At 66.5% G+C, this 9638-nt stretch overlaps 1 long non-coding RNA gene across 1 annotated transcript; it reads left to right on the forward strand.

Moving 5' to 3' along the window:
• The first annotated feature begins 8320 nt into the window (after window positions 1-8320).
• On the forward strand, window positions 8321-9388 carry LOC120393235. The gene is made up of 3 exons (XR_005591955.1): window positions 8321-8382; window positions 8670-8826; window positions 9031-9388. It is a non-coding gene; the product is annotated as an uncharacterized LOC120393235 (long non-coding RNA).
• The last annotated feature ends 250 nt before the right edge of the window (window positions 9389-9638 follow it).

Here is a 9638-nt window from a genome sequence, read left to right on the forward strand (position 1 = left end):
CGCCGGGCAGCGTCCAAGACCGCCGGGCGGGGTAGTGCCGCCAAGGGGCCGGCGTCCACAAAGACTCCCTTCAGTCCGGGGCAGCGCCGCATAGTGGCCGGCGTCCACAAAGCCCCCTTCGTGCCGGGGTAGCGCCGCCTAGGGGCCGGCGTCCACCGACACCCGCTTCGGGCCGGGATAGCGCCGGATAGGGGTCGGCGTCCACCGACACCCCCTTCGGGCCGGGGTAGCGCCGGATAGGGTCCTGCGTCCACCGACAACCCCTTCGGGCCGTGGTAGCGCCGGATAGGGGCCTGCGTCCACCGACACCCCCTTCGGGCCGGGGTAGCGCCGCCTAGGGGCTGGCGTCCACCGACACCCCCTTCGGGCCGGGGAAGCGCCGCCTAGGGGCCGGTGTCCACAGACACCGCCGGGCGGGTAGCGCCGCCTAGGGCGGCGTCCACAAAGACCCCGCCGGGCGGTAGCGCCGCCAGGACCGGCGTCCACAAAGACCCCCTTCGGGCCAGGTTAGCGCTGCCTAGGGTCCGGCGTCCACAAAGACCCCCTTCGGGCCGGGGTAGCGCCGCATAGGGGCCGGCGTCCACAAAGACCCCGCCGGGCGGGTAGCGCGCGCCTAGGGCGGCGTCCACAAGACCCCTTCGGGCACAGGTAGAGCCGCCAAGGGCGGCGTCCAAAGACGCTTCGGGCGGGTAGAGCCGCCAAGGCGGGCGTCCACAGACCCCCGGTCGTAGCGCCGCCTAGGGCGGCGTCCACCGACACCCGCCGGGCGATAGCGCCGGATAGGGCGGCGTCCACCGACACCTTCGGGCGGGTAGCGCCGGATAGGTGCCGGCATCCACTGACACCCGCCGGGCTGGTAGCGCCGCCAAGGGCGGCGTCCAGAGACCCCTTCGCCGGGCGGGGTAGCGCCGCCTAGGGCGGCGTCCACGACACCCTTCGGGCGGTAGCGCGGATAGGGGCCTCGTCCACCGGGCCGGGTAGCGCCGGATAGGGGCTGGCGTCCACCGACTCCCGCCGGGCGGGTAGCGCCGCCTGAGCGGCGTCCACCGACATCCCGCCGGGCGGGTAGCGCCCGGATAGGGCGGCGTCCGACACCCCTTCGGGCGGGTAGCGCCGCCTAGGGGCGCCATCCAGACACCCCGCCGGGCAGCGCCGCCTGGCGGCGTCCACAAAGACGCTTCGGGCCGGGGTAGTGCCGCCAAGGGGCCGGCGTCCACAAAGACCCCCTTCAGGCCGGGGTAGCGCCGGATAGGGGCCAGCGTCCACCGACACCCCCTTCGGGCCGGGGTAGCGCGGGATAGGGGCCGGCGTCCACAAAGACCCGCCGGGCGGGTAGCGCCGCCTAAGGGCGGCGTCCACAAAGACCTTCGTGCGGGTAGCGCCGCCTAGGGCGGCGTCCACAAAGACCCCCGGGCCGGGCGTAGCGCTGCCTAGGGCGGCGTCCGACACCGCCGGGCGGGTAGCGCCGGATAGGGCGCCGTCCGACACCCCGCCGTGCGGTAGCGCGCCGCTAGGCGGCATCCACCGACACCCGCTTCCGGCCGGGGTAGCGCTGGATAGGGGCTGTCGTTCACAAAGACCCCCTTCGGGCCGGGGTAGCGCCACCTAGGGGCGGCGTCCACAAAGACCCCGCCGGGCGGGTAGTGCCGCCTAGGGGCGGCGTCCACCGACACCGCCGGGCGGGATAGCGCCGATAGGGGCGGCGTCCACCGACACCGCCGGGCCGGGCAGCGCCCGGATAGGCGGCATCCACCGACACCCCCGCCGGGCGGGGTAGCGCCGCCTAGGGGCGGCGTCCACCGACACCTTCGGGCGGGTAGCGCCGCCGGGGCGGCATCCACCGACACCCCTTCGGGCGGGTAGCGCCGCCAAGGGCGGCGTCCAGAGACCCCGGGCGGGTAGCACCGCCTAGGTGCGGCGTCCGACACCCCGCCGGGCGGGTAGCGCGCCCTGCGGCGTCCGACACGCCGGGCGGGTAGCGCCGGATAGGGGCCTGCGTCCACGGACACCCCCTTCGGGCCAGGGTAGCGCCGGATAGGGGCTGGCGTCTACCGACACCCCCTTCGGTCTGGGGTAGCGCCGCCTAGGGGCCGGTGTCCACAGAAACCCCCTTCGGGCCGGGGAAGCACCGCCTAGGGGCCGGCGTCCACAGACCCGCCGGGCGGGTAGCGCCGCCTGGGGCGGCGTCCAGACACGCCGGGCCAGGATAGCGCTGCCTAGGGTCCGGCGTCCACAAAGACCCCCTTCGGGCCGGGGTAGCGCCGCATAGGGGCCGGCGTCCACAAAGACCCCCTTCGGGCCGGGGTAGAGCCGCCAAGGGACCGGCGTCCACAAAGACCCCCTTCGGGCCGAGGTAGAGCCGCCAAGGGACCGGCGTCCACAAAGACCCCCTTTGGGCCGGGGTAGCGCCGCCTAGGGACCGGCGTCCACCAAGACCCCCTTTGGGCCGGGGTAGCGCCGCCAAGGGGCCGGCATCCACCGACACCCCCTTCAGGCCGGGGTAGCGCCAGATAGTGGCCGGCGTCCACCGACACCCCCTTCGGGCCGGGGCAGCGCCGCCTAAGGGCCGGCGTCCACAGACACCCCCTTCGTGCCGGGGTAGCGCCGCCTAGGGGCCGGCGTCCACAAAGACCCCCTTTGGGCCGGCGTAGCGCCGCCTAGGGGCCGGCGTCCACCGACACCCCCTTCGGGCCTGGGTAGCGCTGGATAGCGGCCAGCGTCCACCGACACCCGCCGGGCGTAGCGCCGCCTAGGGCGGCATCCACCGACACCCGCCGGGCCGGGTAGCGCTGGATAGGGGCGAGTCCAGACACCCCCTTCTGGCGGTAGCGCCGCCAGCGGCGTCCACAAAGACCCGCCGGGCGGGTAGCGCCGCCTAGGGCGGCATCACAAAGACCCCTTCGTGCCGGGTAGCGCCGCCTAGGGGCCGGCGTCCACAAAGACCCCCTTGGCCGGCGTAGCGCCGCCTGGGGCGGCGTCCACCGACACCGCCGGGCGGGTAGCGCGGATAGGGGCCAGCGTCCGACACGCCGGGGTAGCGCCGCCTAGGGGCCGGCATCCACCGACACCCCCTTCGGGCCGGGGTAGCGCTGGATAGGGGCCGGCGTTCACAAAGACCCCATTCGGGCCGGGGTAGCGCCGCCTAGGGGCCGGCGTCCACAAAGACCCCCTTCGGGCCGGGGTAGCGCCGCCTAGGGGCCGGCGTCCACCGACACCCGCTTCGGGCCGGGATAGCGCCGGATAGGGGTCGGCGTCCACCGACACCCCCTTCGGGCCGGGGTAGCGCCGGATAGGTGCCGGCATCCACCGACACCCCCTTCGGGCCGGGGTAGCGCCGCCTAGGGGCCGGCGTCCACCGACACCCCATTCGGGCCGGGGTAGCGCCGCCTAGGGGCCGGCATCCACCGACACCCCATTCGGGCCGGGGTAGCGCCGCCAAGGGACCGGCGTCCAGAGAGACCCCCTTCGGGCCGGGGTAGCACCGCCTAGGTGCCGGCGTCCACCGACACCCCCTTCGGGCCGGGGTAGCGCCGGATAGGGCTTGCGTCCATCGACACCCCGCCGGGCGGGTAGCGCCGCCAAGGGGCCTGCGTCCACCGACACGCCGGGCGGGGTAGCGCCGGATTGGGGCTGGCGTCCAGAGACACCCCCTACGGGCCGGGGTAGCACCGCCTAGGTGCTGGCGTCCACCGACACCCCCTTCGGGCCGGGGTAGCGCCGGATAGGTCTTGCGTCCATCGACACCCCCGCCGGGCGGGGTAGCGCCGCCTAGGACGGCGTCCACAAAGACACCCGCCGGGCCAGGATAGCGCTGCCTAGGGTCGGCGTCCACAAAGACCCTTCGGGCGGGTAGCGCCGCGCAGGGGCCGGCATCCACAAGACCCCCTTCGGGCGGGTAGCGCGCCTAGGGGCGGCGTCCACAAAGACCCCGCCGGGCGGGTAGAGCCGCCAAGGGACCGGCGTCCACAAAGACCCCGCCGGGCGGGTAGCGCCGCCTAGGGACGGCGTCCACCGACCCCGCCGGGCGGGGTACCGCCGCCAAGGGTCCTGCGTCCACACAGACCCCGCCGATCGGGGTAGCGCCGCCAAGGGGCCGGCGTCCACCGACACCCCCTTCAGGCCGGGGTAGCACCGCCAAGGGGCCGGCATCCACCGACACCCCCTTCCGGCCGGGGCAGCGCCGCCAGCGTCGGCGTCCACAAAGACCCCGCCGTGCGGGGTAGCGCCGCCTAGGGGCGGCGTCCACAAAGACCCCTTTGGGCGGCGTAGCGCCGCTAGGGCGGCGTCCACCGACACCCCCGCCGGGCGGGGTAGCGCCGCTTAGGGCGGCATCCACCGGCACCCCGCCGGGCGGGTAGCGCTGGATAGGGGCGGCGTTCACAAAGACTCCGCCGGGCGGTGTAGCGCCGCATAGCGGCCGGCGTCCACAAAGACCCCCTTCGTGACGGGGTAGCGCCGCCTAGGGGCCGGCGTCCACCGACACCCGCTTCGGGCCGGGATAGCGCCGGATAGGGGTCGGCGTCCACCGACACCCCCTTCGGGCCGGGGTAGCGCCGGATAGGTGCCGGCATCCACCGACACCCCCTTTGGGCCGGGGAAGCGCCGCCTAGGGGCCGGCGTCCACCGACACCCCATTCGGGCCGGGGTAGCGCCGCCTAGGGGCCGGCATCCACCGACACCCCATTTGGGCCGGGGTAGCGCCGCCAAGGGGCCGGCGTCCAGAGAGACCCCCTTCGGGCCGGGGTAGCACCGCCTAGGTGCTGGCGTCCACCGACACCCCCTTCGGGCCGGGGTAGCGCCGGATAGGGTCTTGCGTCCATCGACACCCCCTTCGGGCCGGGGTAGCGCCGGATAGGGGCCTGCGTCCACCGACACCCCCTTCGGGCCGGGGTAGCGCCGGATTGGGGCTGGCGTCCAGAGAGACCCCCTTCGGGCCGGGGTAGCACCGCCTAGGTGCTGGCGTCCACCGACACCCCCTTCGGGCCGGGGTAGCGCCGGATAGGGTCTTGCGTCCATCGACACCCCCTTCGGGCCGGGGTAGCGCCGCCTAAGGACCGGCGTCCACAAAGACACCCTTCGGGCCAGGATAGCGCTGCCTAGGGTCCGGCGTCCACAAAGACCCCCTTCGGGCCGGGGTAGCGCCGCCTAGGGGCCGGCGTCCACAAAGACCCCCTTCGGGCCGGGGTAGCGCGGCCTAGGGGCCGGCGTCCACAAAGACCCCCTTCGGGCCGGGGTAGAGCCGCCAAGGGACCGGCGTCCACAAAGACCCCCTTCGGGCCGGGGTAGCGCCGCCTAGGGGCCGGCGTCCACCAAGACCCCCGTCGGGCGCCGCCAAGGCGCCAAGGGACCTTCGATCCGGTCCACAAGCGCCGCCAAAGGCCGGCGTCCACCGACACCCCCTTCAGGCCGGGGTAGCGCCGGATAGGGGCCGGCGTCCACCGACACCCCCTTCGGGCCGGGGCAGCGCCGCATAGCGTCCGGCGTCCACAAAGACCCCCTTCGTGCCGGGGTAGCGCCGCCTAGGGGCCGGCGTCCACAAAGACCCCCTTTGGGCCGGCGTAGCGCCGCCTAGGGGCCGGCGTCCACCGACACCCCCTTCGGGCCGGGGTAGCGCCGCCTAGGGGCCGGCATCCACCGACACCCCCTTCGGGCCGGGGTAGCGCTGGATAGGGGCCGGCGTTCACAAAGACTCCCTTCGGGCCGGTGTAGCGCCGCATAGCGGCCGGCGTCCACAAAGACCCCCTTCGGGCCGGGGTAGCGCCGCCTAGGGGCCGGCGTCCACAAAGACCCCCTTCGGGCCGGGGTAGCGCCGCCTAGGGGCCGGCGTCCACCGACACCCGCTTCGGGCCGGGATAGCGCCGGATAGGGGTCGGCGTCCACCGACACCCCCTTCGGCCCGGGGTAACGCCGGATAGGTGCGGCGTCCACCGACACCCCATTCGGCCCGGGGTAGCGCCGCCAAGGGGCCGGCGTCCAGAGAGACCCCCTTTGGGCCGGGGTAGCACCGCCTAGGGGCCGGCGTCCACCGACACCCCGTTCGGGCCGGGGTAGCGCCGGATAGGGGCCTGCGTCCACCGACACCCCCTTCGGGCCGGGGTAGCGCCGGATAGGGGCTGGCGTCTACCGGACCCCGCCGGGCGGGGTAGCGCCGCCTAGGCGGCGTCCACAGACACGCCGGGCGGGGTAGCGCCGCCTAGGGCGGCGTCCACAAAGACCCCGCCGGGCGGGGTAGCGCCGCCTAGGGGCGGCGTCCGCAAAACCGCCGGGCCGGGGTAGCGCCGCCTAGGGGCGGGCGTCCACCGACACCCCCTTCTGGCCGGGGTAGTGCCGGATATGGGCCGGCGTCCACCGACACCCCCTTCGGGCCGGGGTAGCGCCGCCTAGGGGCCGGCATCCACCGACACCCCATTCGGGCCGTGGTAGCGCCGCCAAGGGGGCGGCGTCCACAAAGACCCCCTTGGGGCCGGGGTAGCGCCGCCTAGGGGCCGGTGTCCACAGAGACCCCCTTCGGGCCGGGGTCGCGCCGCCAAGGGCGGCGTCTAAAGACCCCGCCGGGCGGGTAGCGCCGCCTCGGGGCCGGTGTCCACAGAGACCCCCTTCGGGCCGGGGTAGCGCCGCCAAGGGGCCGGCGTCCACAAAGACCCCCTTCGGGCCGGGGTAGCACTGCCTAGGGGACGGCGTCCACCGACACCCCCTTCGGGCCGGGGTAGCGCCGGATAGGGGCCTGCGTCCACCGACACCCCCTTCGGGCTGGGGTAGCGCCGGATAGGGGCTGGCGTCTACTGACACCCCCTTCGGGCCGGGGTAGCGCCGCTTAGGGGCCGGTGTCCACAGAGACCCCCTTCGGGCCTGGGTAGCGCCGCCAAGGGGCCGGCGTCCACAAAGACGCCCTTCGGGCCGGGGTAGCGCCGCATAGCGGCCGGCATCCACAAAGACCCCCCCGAGATGCAAGGATGACACATGGCTGTAGTTTACAGGAAGGAATTAGCGGATCCATCCTTTTAAGGAGGTAAGAAATATTATACACCATTCCCATAATAGTCATTGGTTCTGGTCATACTTTCAGGTGGAAGGAAGGTAACTGAGGAAATTTTCATCTCTCTAAAGAGCAGGAGAAGTTGCTGTACTGAATAAAGCACTAAAAATGGGAGCTACCTGTTCAGATGAAAGGAAAGTAGTTGGTAATTCTAACCAAAGATGATGATCTTTGTTCCTTTTTCCTTCCCAGAGAAGGCCATTGGTTGTTCCTACAAGGATGGAACAGGGAAGTTATTTCAAAGAACAAGTGCTGATTCTATTTGTGCCTAATTGATCATTGTTGCTTCTTTTTCAGATGTCAAGAACTAAGTGGAACTGATCATTTCTATCGAGAGGTAAGGAACGCACCTCCTCACAGCACGGGGGCAGGACTTAAAGGCTCTGTTTCTATTTTCAGGTGAAAGGAAGGTCTTACCATTCAAGGGAGGATGATAAGAGGCTGCTGAATTGAAGAAAAAAAGACAGGTAAGGATACCTGGCCAGAGGAAAGAAAAGCATCTTTTACTTTTACTTCTAGTTCAGAAAAAGGCAAGCAGCCATTTATATGCTTCAGGTTTTAACCAGCGTAGCTGGCTGTACCGCTAAGAATCAAAGCCTTGCGGTGGAACATGACTGACAAGTAGGTGAGCACTGAAAGGTCTCTAGAAGCCTAATGATCTGGATGCTAAGGAACCTTCTCCATTGATGACTCTTCATAGCTGCTAGTGAGTAATAATAAATAAATCTGTCAAACATTGATTGCAGGTTTTGCTGTGAGATATGAACAGACCAGGTGGCCATTCGTACCAGGGAGAAGTGAGGCTAAATGGCGTGGCTGTCCCGGGCAAGGAGGTAAGAAATACCAGTCTCCAAACATCCAGGTGTACATGAAGTGGTGTGGATTTTGCTTTCAGGGAGAAAAGCTGTGGATGACCTTACTTGTCATGGGGAGAGTGTCAAAAGCAGACTCGGGACAAATCTGAATCAAGTCAGCAGACCATCAGACATGGAGGTAAGCATTTACGTTTCCCTGGTTGACAAATGAATCTGAGGCTAAAGCGGCACTTGCAGACCAAATAAATAGGTCACGTTGCATCTCCAGATGGAAGGAGACCAGAGGGCTGTTGTGTTCTAGAAGGAATTAATGCAAATCCAACTAGCTGAACCAGGCACGTCAGTTGGTAAAGAAATGCACTTTTTTTCCCCTCTTAACATTCAAGTGGCAATGAATAGATTCTCACACTTTCAGATGAGAGAAATGCAGCCGATTTGAACGTTGAGGTTGTGAAAACTTCAGGAAGTTGCTAGAAGATCTGGGATATCTACAGAAAGGAAACAAGCAAAATTCATCACTGCTACCAAGAGGTAAGGAACTCACCTCATAATTGAGAAATTGATGGATCTGGTTTCCCTTCAGGTTAAAGAAATGCAGCTGATCTGATCTCCTGGGGACTGCGGATTATAAGCAGTCATATTACTGAAGAACAAACTAACGCATATTGCCAGACCTGCAAAAGTTGCCTTCCTTGACTAGAATGGGAAGATAATCACTTATCACCTTCAAGTTTCAAACCCACGATGCAGCAGACTACCACTGACAAGGAGGTGAGCATTTAGGAGTCTCTTATTGCCAAATGGATTTGTCTTTTCAGGAGGAGAGTTACAGATGCTCAGGATTTGAGTACAAAGGAATAGGAATAGAGCTGAACAGATTCAACACCAGAAAGGACGATTGGATCTCAAAATATGAAAGTCCCTTCATTCAATAAAGCAACAGGATTGGCTCTGAGGAGCGGTAAGCAACATTTGGTAAGTCTAAGAAATGAGCATAGCAATTTTGTAGTGCTGAATGTAATTTATGTTGTGCCAAAGGGTTTGTTACAGCTGATCAGACATCTCAGGAGCTAAGAGGATGTGAGGGGGATGGCAGATGTCAGGGGATTCATCTTTATTAGGAGGTGCTGAATCTGCTTGTCACTTGAGTGATATCAGTGGCTTTGGTTTTTCTTTCAGATGAAGGAAACAGGCAGCGTGGACAGTATTCAAGACACAATGTTTAAAAGTTGCTGCTGGGATGGAAGCAAAGAAGAAAGCCCTGGAGATGGGTTAGTGCTGGGACACAGGCACTATCCTGGAGGGGCCTGGGACAGGGTGTTTAACCATAGCGACCAGTGGGTCCTTTCCCCACTGTGGTCCTGGCTCGCATGCACAGGGTGAAACCGATCGCCATGTTTGGGGTCAGGAAGGAATTTTCCTCCAGGGCAGATTGGCCAGAGACCCTGGAGGTTTTTCGCCTTCCTCTGGGGCATCGAGCAGGGACCAGCCCTTAGGGCCATTTAGGAACAGACATAATAAAATCAATCAGAGAGAACTTGTCTCCCTTTGTTTTTTGAATTTTCTATAAACCCGTCCTGTGTCCCTCGGCCATGCCCATGCTCCCAGCCCCGCAGCGGGGCAGAGTCCCTCCCAGGTGCACTGCTCCCCCATCCGTGCCAGCATGGCCCCCATGTCACTCTCCCACTCCAGCAGGGACCCAGCACAGGAGAGATCAGCCCACCATCCCAGAGAGGAAAAGCCGTGTGCACGGCCCCAGGGATGGGGAGGACATGGCCAGGTGCACC

The sequence above is a fragment of the Mauremys reevesii genome, unplaced genomic scaffold, assembly GCF_016161935.1.
Source record: "Mauremys reevesii isolate NIE-2019 unplaced genomic scaffold, ASM1616193v1 Contig17, whole genome shotgun sequence".
Taxonomy (NCBI): domain Eukaryota; kingdom Metazoa; phylum Chordata; order Testudines; family Geoemydidae; genus Mauremys; species Mauremys reevesii.